The sequence below is a fragment of the Schistocerca americana genome, chromosome X (genome assembly GCF_021461395.2).
Source record: "Schistocerca americana isolate TAMUIC-IGC-003095 chromosome X, iqSchAmer2.1, whole genome shotgun sequence".
Taxonomy (NCBI): domain Eukaryota; kingdom Metazoa; phylum Arthropoda; class Insecta; order Orthoptera; family Acrididae; genus Schistocerca; species Schistocerca americana.
The window spans coordinates 303,949,715-303,965,846 of NC_060130.1; the positions used below are offsets into that span (position 1 = coordinate 303,949,715).

Consider the following 16,132-nt stretch of genomic DNA (forward strand, 5'->3'; position numbering starts at 1 on the left):
TTACGTGCTACGGCCAAGACTTACGTATGCCGTTCACATTTCTTCCTCTACATTCGATTTCGACTCTAGCCTTATGCGCATACCGTGACGTGATTTTTTTTTTTTTTTTTTGTGTGGGTACGCTACTGAACCTTAACGTACAACCTCCTTCGAAGATATTATCCTTCCCGAAATCAAATAGATTAGGTGCGTAGACCGGGTGGACGGTTGGTATGCATATCAACCGTAAGAACTGTCGCAGCTTTTGTGGTTCTAAGTGCAAATATACACGAAAAAAATTTAAGTTCCCTGAGTTGCCACTCTGAAGTTTTTATTATAACATGGATGAGAATCAAGTGGTGTGAAGTAACTGCTGCATTTAAGAATGAAAGTTTGCCAACGCTCAAAATAAATATTTGTCACCAAATAGGACAACATTTCATTTGTATTGCCGACATTATTTACCACACACAAACACACACACACACACACACACACACACACACACACACACACACACACACACACACAGAGAGAGAGAGAGAGAGAGAGAGAGAGAGAGAGAGAGAGAGAGAGAGAGAGAGAGAGAGTGCTTGGCAGCAGTTGTTCCGGGGAGAAAAACGCAAAAACGCTGCTCCGTTATGTGTCGGTGTGTGTCACTAAGAAGGGCCCATTGCACCCCCCCCCCCCCCCCCCCCCCCCTCAGATATGGTGGTAAGATGGCCTAGTGGACAGCTCGTCAAAAACTGAACACAGAGCAAGCATGAAAACAGAAAGACTGTGTGCTGAACTGTGGAAAAAGAAGCAAATAGAAACAGTGAACGGTCCAAGCTCAAGTTACATCGTTATGTGGTCGCGATGTCGGACTGCGAAGGTGGAGATCCATGTTCAAATCTCCCTCGTGTCCCATTTGATCACAAAATTATGAGCTGTACGTATGGTCGTTGACGTGTCTGTTCGCTGTATTCAAATTTGTTTCTGTGTCGTGGTTGAAAGTCCGTTTCCAACAGCTAGGTGTAACGAAGAACCCTCCACAAGTACTTACCTTCTAGAATGAGATTTTCACTCTACAGCGGAGTGTGCGCTGATATGAAACTTCCTGGCAGATTAAAACTGTGTGCCGGACCGAGACTCGAACTCGGGACCTTTGCCTTTCGCGGGCAAGTGCTCTACCAACTGAGCTACCCAAGCACGACTCACGCCCTGTCGGGCGACCCAAGCTTGGGTAGCTCAGTTGGTAGAGCACTTGCCCGCGAAAGGCAAAGGTCCCGAGTTCGAGTCTCGGTCCGACACACATTTTTAATCTGCTAGGAAGTTTCACTTACCTTCTATTTGTTCTACACAACTGCCTCATGCTATGACTTGTGTTTCGATTCGGAAGTTTTGACTCTTGAATTCCTGTGTTGTAACATAGTTCGCACCTGTTTATTTGTCGTTTTCATATCTGTGAGAGCTGTATGCGGTATCCTACCTGGTCTCACTGTTCATCACATTTGTTAGCGACGGTAATATATTCTTACCGCATGACTCACGTTCTACAAGCAGTGTGTAATATGACAGTTGCCAGGACGACAGGAGGAGAACACACACGTCAATGACCAGACGGACATTTCTTGAGTTTGTGAAAAAAAAGAGGCTAGAGGGAGTTTTAGCAGGGATTTCTCGCTTCGCAGTCAAACACCGTCACATAACCACGACGCTGTGACTCTTGCAATGCTCTCGATGTTGCACATCTTGAGGTTGGACGTTCACTGTTTCTATTTTGCTTCTTTTCTCACGTTTAATTCCACCTTCTTCCTGTTTTCATGCTTGATCTGTGTTCAGTTTTTGGCGGGTCATCCACTAGACCATCTTTCAACTAAATCTGGGGGGGGGGGGGTGCTATGGGGAGTTTCTCCTATGAGACTGCTCGAACGGCATATCTTGCTACACACATCGAACCCGAAATTTATCTTTGCTACAGTTCCCAAATGTAAGACCTTTTCTACCGTGGTTCCACCTCATTTCTAGACAAACACAGAACTTTAAACCATGACGAAATAAAATTATTTTCTGTTTTTAAGATTCTGCTAATTGTATGCAGCTGGTCTTGCATGAAGATGCAACATGTTGCTTCGATTGTGTACCTCAGGGAGCATTCTCAGAGGTCTTTGATATAGCATACCGGAGAGGAAAAAAAGCGAACTCCCGATTTAGAACGTTTGTCTTGAAGTTCCGCTGCCCCGTTTTGCAGCAGCTCATGTAATTTAATACTTCGGTAAACGTACTCTTTAAGATACCGTGTAATACTTGGAAGTAGTGTTAATTCTATATTTCTTTTGGTGCTATTCTCAGTTGTAGAGATAGAGAGGAGCTCTGCGCATGTTTTCATAAAGCTCTTAATCTTCGTAATTCACCGTTACATTTTTGTGCAAAGATGTGTTTACGTGCCATTGAAAAGTTTTGCTCGGAAATTGTGAATGGCTCCTCTTTAAGATGCGAGATGTTTCAAGAACTCGTTAGGGCCATTGACCGTCGGTGTTGCGTCAGGTGAGCGGGCGCTCTTGTAAGCGGCTCTTTTCGCGGAGGGAGAGGGGCGCGTAAGCCGGAATGCGCCTGCCCTGCGCCGTAGCCGAGCAGGAGAGGATTGAATGGGGCAGCGCAGCCCGTGCACCCAACGTTCGATTTTAGCAGTCGCGTCGGAGGTGAGGGAGGGCGCCGCGTCGTTAGAATGCGCAGCCTTCGCAGGTACTTTATTCAAGTACTACAGGGTATACCTTCCGTCGTGTAACTGATGGTTACCATGAATAACACCTCTCTCTCTCTCTCTCTCTCTCTCTCTCTCTCTCTCTCTCTCTCTCTCTCTGTGTGTGTGTGTGTGTGTGTGTGTGTGTGTGTGTGTGTGTGTATTCATGAAATAGTTTGCAGTTCGCGCAGAAACAAAGAATTGACAGAAAAGTTCAAAGACAACAAAATTGAAGAGAGGATTGAAGCAAGCACAGTGTCAGTGAGGAGCCTGTGCGATTATGGGTTTGTAACAGTTATCTCGGTTCTGAAGGGGAAGCCAAATAGTAGAAAACAGAGAAAAACAATTATTCACGTAATGGAAGCTCATCTACATGTACATCCATACTCCGCAAGCCACCTGACGGTGTGTGGCGGAGGGTACCTTGAGTGCCTCTATCGGTTCTCCCTTCTATTCCAATCTCGTATTGTTCGTGGAAAGGAGGATTGTCGTTATGCTTCTGTGTGGGCTCTAATCTCTCTGATTTTATCCTCATGGTCTCTTCGCGAGATATACGTAGGAGCGAGCAATATACTGCTTGACTCTTTGGTGAAGGTATGTTCTCGAAACTTTAACAAAAGCCCGTACCGAACTACTGAGCGTCTCTCCTGCAGAGTCTTCCACTGGAGTTTATCTATCATCTCCGTAACGCTTTTGCGGTTACTAAATGATCCTGTAACGAAGCGCGTTGCTCTCCGTTGGATCTTCTCTATCTCTTCTATCAACCCTATCTGGTACGGATCCCACACTGCCGAGCAGTATTCAAGCAGTGGGCGAACAAGCGTACTGTAACCTACTTCCTTTGTTTTCGGATTGCATTTCCTTAGGATTCTTCCAATGAATCTGTCTGGCATCTGCTTTACCAACGATCAACTTTATATGATCATTCCATTTTAAATCACTCCTAATGCGTACTCCCAGATAATTTATGGAATTAACTGCTTCCAGTTGCTGACCTGCTATTTTGTAGCTAAATGATAAGGGATCTATCTTTCTATGTATTGGCAGCACATTACACTTGTCTACATTGAGATTCAATTGTCATTCCCTGCACCATGCTTCAATTCGCTGCAGATGCTCCTGCATTTCAGTACAATTTTCCATTGTTGCAACCTCTCGATACACCACAGCATCATCCGAAAAAAGCCTCAGTGAACTTCCGATGTCATCCACAAGGTCATTTATGTATATTGTGAATAGCAACGGTCCTATGACACTCCCCTGCGGCACACCTGAAATCACTTTTACTTCGGAAGACTTCTCTCCATTGAGAATGACATGCTGCGTCCTGTTATCTAGGAACTCCTCAATCCAATCACACAATTGGTCTGATAGTCCATATGCTCTTACTTTGTTCATTAAACGACTGTGGGGAACTGTATCGAACGCCTTGCGGAAGTCAAGAAACACGGCATCTACCTGTGAACCCGTGTCTATGGCCCTCTGAGTCTCGTGGACGAATAGCGCGAGCTGGGTTTCACACGATCGTCTTTTTCGAAACCCATGCTGATTCCTACAGAGTAGATTTCTAGTCTCCAGAAAAGTCATTATACTCGAACATAATACGTGTTCCAAAATTCTACAACTGATCGACGGTAGAGATATAGGTCTATAGTTTTGCACATCTGTTCGACGTCCCTTCTTGAAAACGGGGATGACCTGTGCCTTTTCCAATACTTTGGAACGCTACGCTCTTCTAGAGACCTACGGTACACCGCTGCAAGAAGGGGGGCAAGTTCCTTCGCGTACTCTGTGTAAAATCGAACTGGTATCCCATAAGGTCCTGCGGCCTTTCCTCTTTTGAGCGATTTTAATTGTTTCTCTATCCCTCTGTCATCTATTTCGATATCTACCATTTTGTCATATGTACGACAATCTAGAGAAGGAATGGGAAGTTGTAAGAACGCGTCGTGTCACGGCTGGCGACAACGAAAGGGCGGAAGGTTTTTTTATCAACCCACCCTCTCCCTTCAGAAGCAAACAGGAGAGATTAAAAAAGAAGACGGGAAACAAAATTTCTTAACATCTTACTCATTTACAATTGCTTAGGTTTGTGATAAACGCCTGTTGGTGGAACGTACTGTTAGAATTGCAACTAAGCAGTCATCCTCGTCGTATGAGGTAATATTTTGGGAAAACTAAGTTTATGCGCAAAAGATGGTTTCTATTCAGAGGCAAGCATTCTGGACAGTGGATGATGTTAAGTCACGAACCCCGTATATGCTGTTATTTAATAAGATTTTGTTCTAACACTAATCTCCGAAAAATTACCGTTTCACGAAACTTGCGGATCACAACAAAATATGCGTTTGTTTCAAAGCGCCGAGCGGTTCTAGGCGCTACAGTCTGGAACCGCGCGACCGCATCCTGCCTCGGGCATGGATGTGTGTGGTGTCATTAGGTTAGTTAGGTTTAAGTAGTTCTAAGTTCTAGGGGACTGATGACCTCAGAAGTTAAGTCCCATAGTGCTCAGAGCCATTCGAACCATTTGATTTGTTTCAAAGCGGTAACTACGCCCATCCAAAGAGTACAAGGCAGCAGAACGTTAATTCCTGACTAGGTCACTTGCGCGGATGACAGCTGTCATCCACTACATTAACGGTGTATTTGGACACTTCGAAGGTTTCCGTGAATGGTTTTAGGAGTGTTTTATTTAAATCTAAATATAATACATTTAATACGAACTCGGTGAGAAATATTTTTGGCAATTGTTTATAAATAGCTCCAGTACCTCTCTGATAGCAGCCAACTTGTCAGTCTCTCTGTGAGCACCTCTGTCAACGATACTGTCAAACTTAAGATATCTCGAGACCAACCCGAATTGTTTTCACTCATGCAAAAGTAACATGATTCAAGTCCATTGCACTTTGAGCTCTCCCACAACTTCGATAAATTTTTTATAGAGCGTCTCAGAGATACATACGGATATTAAAAACAAATGACAGTTCTGATCTTTGTAACATCTGTTTCTTTAGCATCCGTTCCCTAGAAAAATCGCCACGAACTTAATTGATGTAAATATTAGTACATCGTCAATAATGCGAATTATATTTTCATTCAATGATAACTTCAGAATAGCTGTTTCTGTCTTTCTTATACCATCTTCATTTTTGGATCCAGGTAGATGTGTAATAATATTACAAGACATTGGTAGGATATTTACTTTCCCTCCATTTAGTTATTGCATCTCTTCCTAGAAGAAATACGTCCTTCTGTATACTTTTATTTGATTCAAATTCATCATTTCCTGACACTTCATGATCTGTTCCTAAATCTCATGTACCCAATCCTAGTTCTCTGAATTAGCAATATCACTTTCAGGATCTCCATCACTCAGCTCATGGAACCATTCAAGCCATATATCAGGATCTCTACCAAAGCTCGTTCTAGGTTTTTTTTACCTTCGATATTTATCCCACAAACTAAAACTCAGAGAATATTTACCTTTCTTCGGTAATTACTCTAGGTAAGAGGCAAATTAATTGCAGTTAATTTCGATTCGCTGAAAATTACGCACATGAAAATCTGATTGTCTCTATGAAAAAAAAAGTAAAATACCCTTACTTTGTTTCAGATTGTAACAGCAGAGATCGTGCGAATGACCAGTGTTCTCCAGACTATAATAATGTTTCCTAAACAATGCAACGTGCGTTAACTGAAAGCCAATAATGTCTGAAGCTAACGGATGGAGAGTTAACGGAAAGGTACTGAAAATGGCGCGAACTCAATATACATGGTGATCAAAAAGTCAGTATAAATTACAAACTTAATAAACCACGGAATAATAGATAGAGAGATAAAAATTGACACACATGCTTGGAATGACATGGGGTTTTATTAGAACCAAAAAAACAAATTTCACAAAATGTCCGACAGATGGCGCTGGACAGTAAAACGTCAGTAACTGCTACCGTGACGGGTGAGAGGTACGCCGATATGTTACAGAATCGCATCATCCCAAGCCTGGCTGATAAACACCTGCTGGAACGTACGATCTTTATGCAGGACGGCGCTCCACCCCATATTGCTAGACGCGTGAAAGATCTCTTGCGCGCGTCGTTTGGTGATGATCGCGTGCTCAGCCGCCACTTTCGTCATGCTTGGCCTCCCAGGTCCCCAGACCTCAGTCCGTGCGATTATTGGCTGTGGGGTTACCTGAAATGGCTAGTGCATCGTGATCGACCGACATCTCTAGGGACGCCAATGCCTCACCATAACTCCGGACATGCTTTACAGTGCTGTTCACAACATTATTCGTCGACTACAGCTATTGTTGACGAATGATGGTGGACATATTGAGCATTTCCTGTAAAGATCATCATCTTTGCTTTGTCTTACTTTGTTATGCTAATTATTGCTATTCTGATCAGATGAAGCGCCATCTGTCTGACATTTTTGAACTTTTGTATTTTTTTGGGTCTAATAAAACCCCATGTCATTCCAAGCATGGGTGTCAATTTGTACCTCTCTATCTACATTATTCCGTGATTTATTCAGTTTTCAAATTTATACTGACTTTTTGATCACCCGGTACCTCAGTGAGACAAAATAGAGCAGGAAAATGATGTGGATGACGAGTGTCATCTGCGCGAGCAATGAAGGGCTAAAGGTGAAGCCTCAGAGCTTCGAAATCGATCGCAAATAGACAGAAGACAATGGACACTGCTGATTGGAGGCAACTTAGGAGAATAAATTGTTCCTGTTCTCCGCAATAAAATACCAAAAAGCTTCCAATCAGAAGGTCGGGTATATTTTTCGATCAAGAAGTCTGGAATTAGCTGCGTTCGTGGCCGAATCTTACACGCACACACGCAAGCGTTCGCGACGAGATTATCAATACCGCCGTAATATTATTCATAGAGAGGCAGAACGATTTACTTGCAAATGTCATCAGTCGTGAGGGGGAGGGGACACGTTTAAAAATCTTGTCCATGAAAACTAATGTATGCGAAACTATTCTATTACGTTCATCTAGATCACGCGTTTAGAGGAAAAAATTACAAGGTTACCAGTGGAGGAAGGTTTTTGCAGTTTCAGAATCTAGAACCGACTACAAAACTGTCGAATGAGTGAAGATACCCAACCATTACTGTACACAATAATTAGCGAATGTGGCTTCACAAACCTTAGCTGTGTACGACAGTCTTTCTCTCTAAAAGAGAGATTTGACCCTAGCTGTTTCGAACTTAATCAACAGCGTAGTAGAAAATAGATTGTTGCCGAGCAGTTCGATTTTTATAGTTCATCTGATATATCAGCATTTATGCGGGGTGGTCAGAAACAGTCTGAAAAGCTTGTAAAGGCGGCGGAGAAATAATTGTTATGAAAACAATTCGATGCGTTGCGCTGTTTCCGAGGTGTCTGGCATTCAGTTTTGCCAATCAGATCGCACACGCTAAAATGCGGCAAGGCACACACATCTGTGGATCTCTGAGTTATCACTTGTTAGAATACTCGTTACCAGTTAAAGTTAAAATGTGCGTTTTTCAGAAGTGATGAATTTAAGCTAGGTGAACGAAAGCTACGTTTGTTGCGTGTGAGGAAACCAAACGAAGAACGAGTCTGGCGACACACTCTGGGAGGCTGCTTGAATCTGCGTGCGCGACGACCTGATCGGCTAACGTCGGTGCTAAATATCTCGGAAACGGCGCAACGTATCGAATTTTTTCTCAACAATCACTTCCCAGCACAGTCTCCCCTGCAACACCCTTGCAAGCTTTACAGACTCTTTGTGACCACCTTGCATACCCTATCTTGATCAAAAGTATCCGGGCACCCCCGTGTAATGCGGAATTGATCTTTAGTGGTCTCGTGATGCGGACCCGCCAGTAAAAAGGAGGCGGGGAGTATTGATTTGGCAGTAAAGAAGCAGTAACAACAGAATGGGTTAGAAGAGCGTAGTGACGGTGGACGTGGATTAGTCACTGGATGTAACGTGGCAAATCCATCAGGGCCTAGTCCACTGTTGGTAATGTAATTGTGAAGTGAAAACGCGAAGGAACAACCACAGCTAACCCAAGACCAGGCAGACACGGACCATCGAGCATTCCGGAAGGTGCTTGTAAAATATCACATGAAATCAGCGGAAGAAATCACTCGTGAATTTCAAAATGCTACCTGCAGTCCAGCTAGCACAATGACTGTGTTTGGTTTGAGTACAGATACTCAATGAGTCAAATGTCACAACCATCCAGCCCCGTTTAAGGTAAGGTCATGCTGAACAGTACTGTTGGTTGGTCTAACACCCGTGCAGTATTGGAGTAACGGAATAGATGGGAAAGATTGTAAGAAGAGCTGCACTACTCATTGCGGGGTAGTTTAGTCAGTGTGAGAGAGTTACAGAAATGCTCAACGAACTGCGATGCGAAACTTTGCTAGAAAGACCTTGTGCTACATAAAATTTGAAGAGCCCATGTAAAATGGATGAAGAAGCATACATATCTTGCGTAACGATCAGGATTCGGGCTCACGTGTAAGAGCATCAATAGTATCCTTCCCGCGTACCAAACTCGAATGGAACAGGAAAAGAGGGACACTGAGACTGATATATTACGTGCCTTCCGCCACACATCGTACACTGAACAGCCAATGAAACTGGTACACGTGCCTAATACCCTGTAGAGGCCCTGCGAGCACTCAGAAGTGCCGCAACACGACGTGGCATGAACTCGACTAATGTATGGAGTAGTGCTGGAGGGAATTGGCACCATGAATCCTGCAGGGCTGTCCATAAATCCGTAAGAGTATGAGAGGGTGGAGATCTCTTCTGAACGGCACGTTGCAAAGCTTTCCAAATATGCTCAGTAACTTGCATGTCTGGGGAGTTTGGTGGGCAGCGAAAATGTTTAAATCAGAAATTTGTTTCTGGAGCCACTCTGTAGCAATCCCGGAGGTATGAGGTGTCGCATTGTCCTCCTGTAATTTCCCAAGCCCGTTGGAATGCACTATGGATATGAATGGATGCAGATGATCAGACAGGATGTTTACGTACTTGTCCCCTGTCAGAGTCGTATCTAGACGTATCAGAGGCCCCATAGCGGTCCAGCTGCACACGTCCCACACCATTACAGAGCCTCCACCAGCTTGAACAGTGCCCGCGTGACAAGCAGGGTCCATGGATTCCTGAGGTTCTCTCCATACCCGTATAAGTCCATCCGCTCGACCCATTTTCAAAGGATAGTTGTCTGACCAGGCAACATGTTCCCATCATCAACAGTCCATTTTCGGAGTTGCCGGGCCCTGGTGAGGCGTAAAGCTGTGTGTCGTGCAGTCATCACGGGTACACAAGTGGGCCTTCGGCTCCGAGAGCCCATATCGATGACGTTTCGTTGAATGCTTCGCACGCTGACTCTTGGTGATGGCTCAGCATTGAAATGTGCAGCAATTTGCGGAATTGTTGCACTTCTGTCACGTTGAACGATTCTCTTCAATCGTCGTTGGTCCCGTTCTTGCAGGATCTTTTTCCGGCCGCAATGATGTAGGAGACTTGATGTTTCACCGGATTCCTGATATTCACGGCACACTCGTGAAATGGTCGTACAGAAAATCTCCACTTCATCGCTACCTTGGAGATGCTGTGTACCGTCGCTCGTGCACCGACTATAGCACCACGTTCAAACTCGCTTAAATCTTGATAACCTGCCATTTTAGCTGTAGTAACCGATCTAACAACTGCGCGAGACACTTGTCTTATATAGGCGTTGCCTACCGCAGCGCCATATTCTGCCTGTTCACATCTCTCTGTATTTGAATACGCACGCATATACCAGTTTCTTTAGCGCTTCAGTGTATGATGACAGTGAACGGGCCGTGATTCGAACCCAGATCCATTGCCATTTGCAGGCAAGTCCTAGAGCAATAGCTAGTTTAAACTATGCCTATTAGCAAAAAGGTACAACATTACCTCCAGTTTAGGTTTTATTTATTTATTTATTTATTTCAATTTACAGAAATGGCTGAAGTGACACACTATATTAAGTACTTCGCTTTTATAATTAAAACTAACGCAACTTATTACACTGTCAGCATGGGAACGTATTCAACTGCTAGTCCTGCATAAGGACTTTAGGAAGTGACACATGTCGTCTGACGCTAAGATTATTCCGCGAGAAGAGTGGCACATTGTCTGATGAGAGTACATGTTCCGAGTTACCAGCAAAGACAGTTCTGCTGCGCTAGGGTAACACGCTCTTCGCAGTGTGGGAATGAAATGGCGTGGCAACTGGAAATGTCCTCTAGCGTGGGACAGTACGATTCTTGTGAGCATAACGTCTAAATAGGACATAGATTCACCTTGAAATTCTGGCGGTATATGGACCAATTGCAATGTCGCGGTTAGCCATTGTGAAATGGTGCCAACAATGTGACCAAACCCGAAGAGACGTGGATGATGACCATCGGGAAGTTTAGATCTTGCACCATGAGGTGGACGTTCGCACAGCGGTTCTAGAACGGTTCCGTGATCAATGAGCGGATTTCTGTCGTTGGAGAACAGAGCGATTGATAGAACGTTCTGACCGTTATTCGCTGAGACTTGGTGCTATGTTGAAAAATGGTGTCGTGTATTTGTGACACTTTGATTTGTAGTGCAGCATTCGATGAAAGTTACATGGCCTGCCATAATAATGTGTAACTTACCTGCTGAGGAACCCTCGTATAAGAAGCTGTGTGAAGGTTCCACGCAAATCTCCTCTACTGATGCTTTCTCGTGCCAGAATTCTTCTCTTTTCATTTTACTGCCCCCTTCTACGTCTTGCTCGATAAGCACTGCTCCATTTCCGCTTTTCGGAGCATTTTTGAGTGTGCGTTTAGCCCTGAATGCGCGCTCGGGAGTTCCCGCGTGTGGTAGCTGTACACTATATCACTTCCCACTAGCGTAGTGTGGCCTTACCCGTCGCAGAATATACGGAAACCTAAATCTATTTTGTGCCTGGATACAAGAGTTCTCTACCTTTACTATGACACCATTTGTTACTCATACAATACATGTATAGGTATTTCCTGCCTTTTCATTTTGATTGATTATCCGTATCGTAAAAATTCTGTTGTAATGTTCAAATGACTCACCTGCGGTATCAGCTGCTTCATTTTTTGATTATTTTTGCTGTGTAACTCATTTTATGCTGTGTATCTAAAACAGTTTTTTTTTTTACTTTTGCAGGACCAAGCAGCAGAGGTTATTCGTTTAGTGACCTTTAAAGTAAGTACTTTTCAAATAAAGTATTATTATTATTATTATTATTATTATTATTTCTTTACTTTCTCAGACGTTAAGTCTGGTTAAAAATGGAAAGTGACGCGGACCTTCATCAAGCGTCACTTCCTTTTAACTGTATGGTATGTGTTATATTGCATTATTATTATTATTATTATTATTATTTTCATTTTCATTATCATTTAAATCAATTTCTTGGAAGGATTAGTTTCCCAGCTACAGACATTTTACGTGAAACTAACGTATTTTTTGAACCTTCCCGGCAGATTAAAACTGTGGGCCGGACCGAGATTCGAACTCGGGACCTCTGTCTTTCGCAGGCAAGTGCTCTACCAACTGAGCTACCCAAGCACGACTCACGACCTGTCCTCACATCCGTCAGTAGCTCGTCTCCTGCCTTCCAAATTTCACAGAAGTGTCCTGCGAAACTAGGAAGACTTGCACTCCCTGAAGAAGGGATATTGCGGAGACATGGCTTAGCCACACCGTGGGGGATGTTTCCAGAAGGAAATTGTCACTCTGCAGGAGAGTGTGCGCTGATTAAAACTGTGTGCCGGATTGAACTCGAACTCAGTCGGTAGAGCATTTGCTCGCTAAAGGCCAAAGTCCTGACTTCGAGTCTCAGTCCGACACACAGTTTTAATTTGCCAGGAAGTTTCATATCAGCGCACACTTCTCTGCAGAGTGAAAATTTCATTCTGTAACTTATTATTCCAATTGGGGGTTAGCTAATTTCGGTCCTTTAATCAGTATGAAACAACCTGGTGGTTAGCATCACAACGAAAATTACGTGATGTTTCAAACAAATAAGAAGTTTGCACTTCGTGGTTCTGGATGTAAAGCCTAACATCTGCGAACTTACGATACTACGCCACTCGAAGGGATATTTTAAGACGTTTGAATTTTCTGTTCTTCAGTGCGAATTACGTTGAGTGTTCGTGTACATATAGTTTGTGACCATAGCTACTTTTCTGATGTTCCTTCTTAGAGATACTATCACATGTTGATCTCTCCCACATCGCTGTACAGGCCATGGCATCTTGACGAATGAAATATTAGGGACGTTCAAAACGAAACGAGCGGGAGGCATAATTACAGAAACCAGCACCTGTGTGGAAGTAGGTTACAGTACGCTTGTTCGTCCACTGCTTGAATACTGCTCAGCAGTGTGGGATCTGTACCAAAAAGGGTCGATAGAAGAGAGAGAGAAGATCCAATGGAGAGCAGCGCGCTTCGTTACAGGATCATTTAGTAATCGCGAAAGCGTTACGGAGATGATAGATAAACTCCAGTGGAAGACTCTGCAGGAGAGACGCTCAGTAGCTCGGTACGGGCTTTTGTTAAAGTTTCGAGAACATACCTTCACCGAGGAGTCAAGCAGTATATTGCTCCCTCCTACGTATATCTCGTGAAGAGACCATGAGGATAAAATCAGAGAGATTAGAGCCCACACAGAGGCATACCGACAATCCTCTTTCCACGAACAATACGAGACTGGAATAGAAGGGAAAACAGCTAGAGGTACTCATGATAGCCTCCGCCACCCACCGTTAGGTGGCTTGCGGAGTATGGATGTAGATGTATGTTAGAAGTATTGACCCTGGCTGTTGAGACATTTATCCCACTGTGACACAAGGCGGTGAATAGCTGTCTCATAAAATTCCCGGTTCTGCAATGTTAACCAGTTCCGCACGTACAGCTGGACGTCGTCGTCTGAGGTGAATTATTTGCCCCTCAGAGCCTTTTTAAGGGGACCAAAAATGGCATAATCACGGTGGAAAGGTCCGAACTGTATGGAGGGTGGCCTAGAACCTCCCATTTGAATTTTTGCAGGAGTGCCGCGACTGTGTTGGACGTATGTGGCTTTGCATTGTCGTGGAGCAGAATGACCCCTTGGTGAGATTGCCTGGTCGTTTTGATTTGATCGCTTGGCGAAGGGTAGTAAAGTTGTGCGAGTAACGCTGGGCATTCACTGTTGTCCCCTGCTGCAGGAAGTGAATCAGAAGGGGGCCATTTTGGTCAAAGAAGAATATCAGCGTAACCTTTCCTGCACTCGTGTGGACGACGACGTCCAGCTGTACGTGAGGAGCTGATTAACATCGCGGAATTTTATGAGACAGCCATTCAACGCCTTGTCTCATAGTGGGACAAGTGTATCAAAAGCCAGGCTCAATACTCCTAACATACAGATACTGGTTTCTGTAAGTAGGCCACCGGCTCGTTTCTTTTTGAACGCCCCTTATAATATAACGCATTTTTTTGTGTGGTGCACCTAGGCCATTTATTTTGTTACATAATTTATCCATAGTAGCTATTGTTGGAGCCGTGACTGAGCTTCATTCATTTAAAGGAAATAAAATCACACGCGTGTCTGAAGGCTGTTGTGTTGTACTTCGTTTTACTTGTTGTTACTTCTTATTTCTTGAATCTTTGTCACGAAGTCTGATGGTAAACACAATAATAGTGGTCAAAGGGTCAAAATTAGCTAATCGTTGTGGAAATAAAATGTTTGTGTTTACCATAAGAAAGTCGGATGCAAGAAAATGAGTACTAGCAGGGTTATTGTTGCTGTTATTATCTACGTCTACATCATACACCCAAGCTACCATATGGTTCGTGGCAGATGATACCTTGTACTGTTAGCCCTTCCCTTTCGTGTTCCACTCGCAAGTGGAGCGAGGGAAAAGCAACTGTCCGTATGCTTCATTGCGACCCCCGATTTATCTTATCTTCGTGGTCCCTACAAGAGCTGTATTTTGGTGGTAGTAGGGTGGTTCTGAAGACTGTAATAAATGCTGGTTCGCTAAAATTTCTCAGTAATGTTTCGCGAAAAGAACGTCTTTTCCCTCCGGGGATTCCCATTTGAAACACGGGTGTTGATCCAAGCTACCAGTAACTAATCTAGCATCACACCCCTGAATTGATGCTAGGTCTTGCTTTAATCCGACCTAATGGATATGACACACACTCGAGTAGGACTCAAGAATGGGTCGTGCTAGTGTTCCGTAGGTAATGTCATTTATAGATGAGTCTTCCGTAGTACAGACCTTGCGCGCCCATTCCATTTCATGTGACTTTCCAACGTTACGCCTGGATATTTAATCGACCTTACTGTGTCAAGGAGCTCACCACTAATGCGGTATTGGAACATTACAGGATTGTTTTTCTTCTTAATGTGCATTACGTTACATTTTTCGACAGTTAGAGCATCAAATAGAAATTCTGTCCAAGTCATCCTGTACTCTCCTACAATCCGTTCCCATTAACTACAGCGTCATTAGCAAACAGATTCAGATTACTGTTGCTCATGCTATCCCACAGATCGTTTATGAATATGGAAAACATGAACAGTCCTGAGAATGAATTTTTCACTCTGCAGCAGAGTATGCGTTAATATCAAACTTCCTGGCACACTAAAAATTTTGTGCTGTACGGAGACTCGAACTCAGGAGCTTTGCCGTTCGCGGGGAAGTACTCGACCACATGAGCTACCCAAGCACGACGCACGACCCATGTCTCCACGATATCCTTTCTTAGAAGAGTTTTAGTCCCACAGGTTTCGCCGGAGAATATTTGTGAAGTTTGGAATGTAGGAGATTAGGTAGTATAGCTGGGCGGATGTGTCGTGAGTCGTGCTGTGGTAGCTCAATCGGTAGAGCACTTGCCCGCGAAAGGCTCAGGTACCGAGTTCGAGTCTCAGTCCGGCACACAGTTTTAATATGCCAGGACGTTTCAAGAACGGTCTTACCACATTCCCCTGTGGCACTGCTGGCGATAACTTTGTGATGAACTCTAGCCGTCCGGAATAAATTACTGTGTTCTCTTATTTAAAACTTCTTAGAGTCATTCACGTATCTGAAACCTATCCCCTTCTCGCACTGTTATTACTTTCCTCTTTGGAGCACCTATGTATCATGTGAAGACTTACACTGTGTGATTAAAAGTATCCGGACACCTGGCTGAAAATGAGTTAAAAGCTCGTGGCGCCCTCCATCAGTAATTCTGGAATTCAATACGGTGTTGGTCCACCCTTAGCCTTGATGACAGCTTCCAATCTCGCAGGCATACGTTTAGTCAAGTGCTGGAAGGTTTCTGCGGGAATGGCAACCCATTCTTCACGGAGTGCTGCACTGACGAGAGGTATAGATGTCGGTCGGTGAGGCCTGGCACGAAAT

At 43.9% G+C, this 16,132-nt stretch overlaps 1 protein-coding gene across 1 annotated transcript in view; it reads left to right on the forward strand.

The window, feature by feature from the left end:
- LOC124555975 overlaps positions 1-16,132 on the forward strand; it is a 502,540-nt gene that overhangs the window by 120,936 nt on the left and 365,472 nt on the right. Inside the window, exon 2 of the mRNA XM_047130021.1 lies at positions 11,904-11,942. The gene's annotated coding sequence lies outside the window, so the exon portion shown is untranslated. The remainder of the gene's footprint in view (positions 1-11,903; positions 11,943-16,132) is intronic.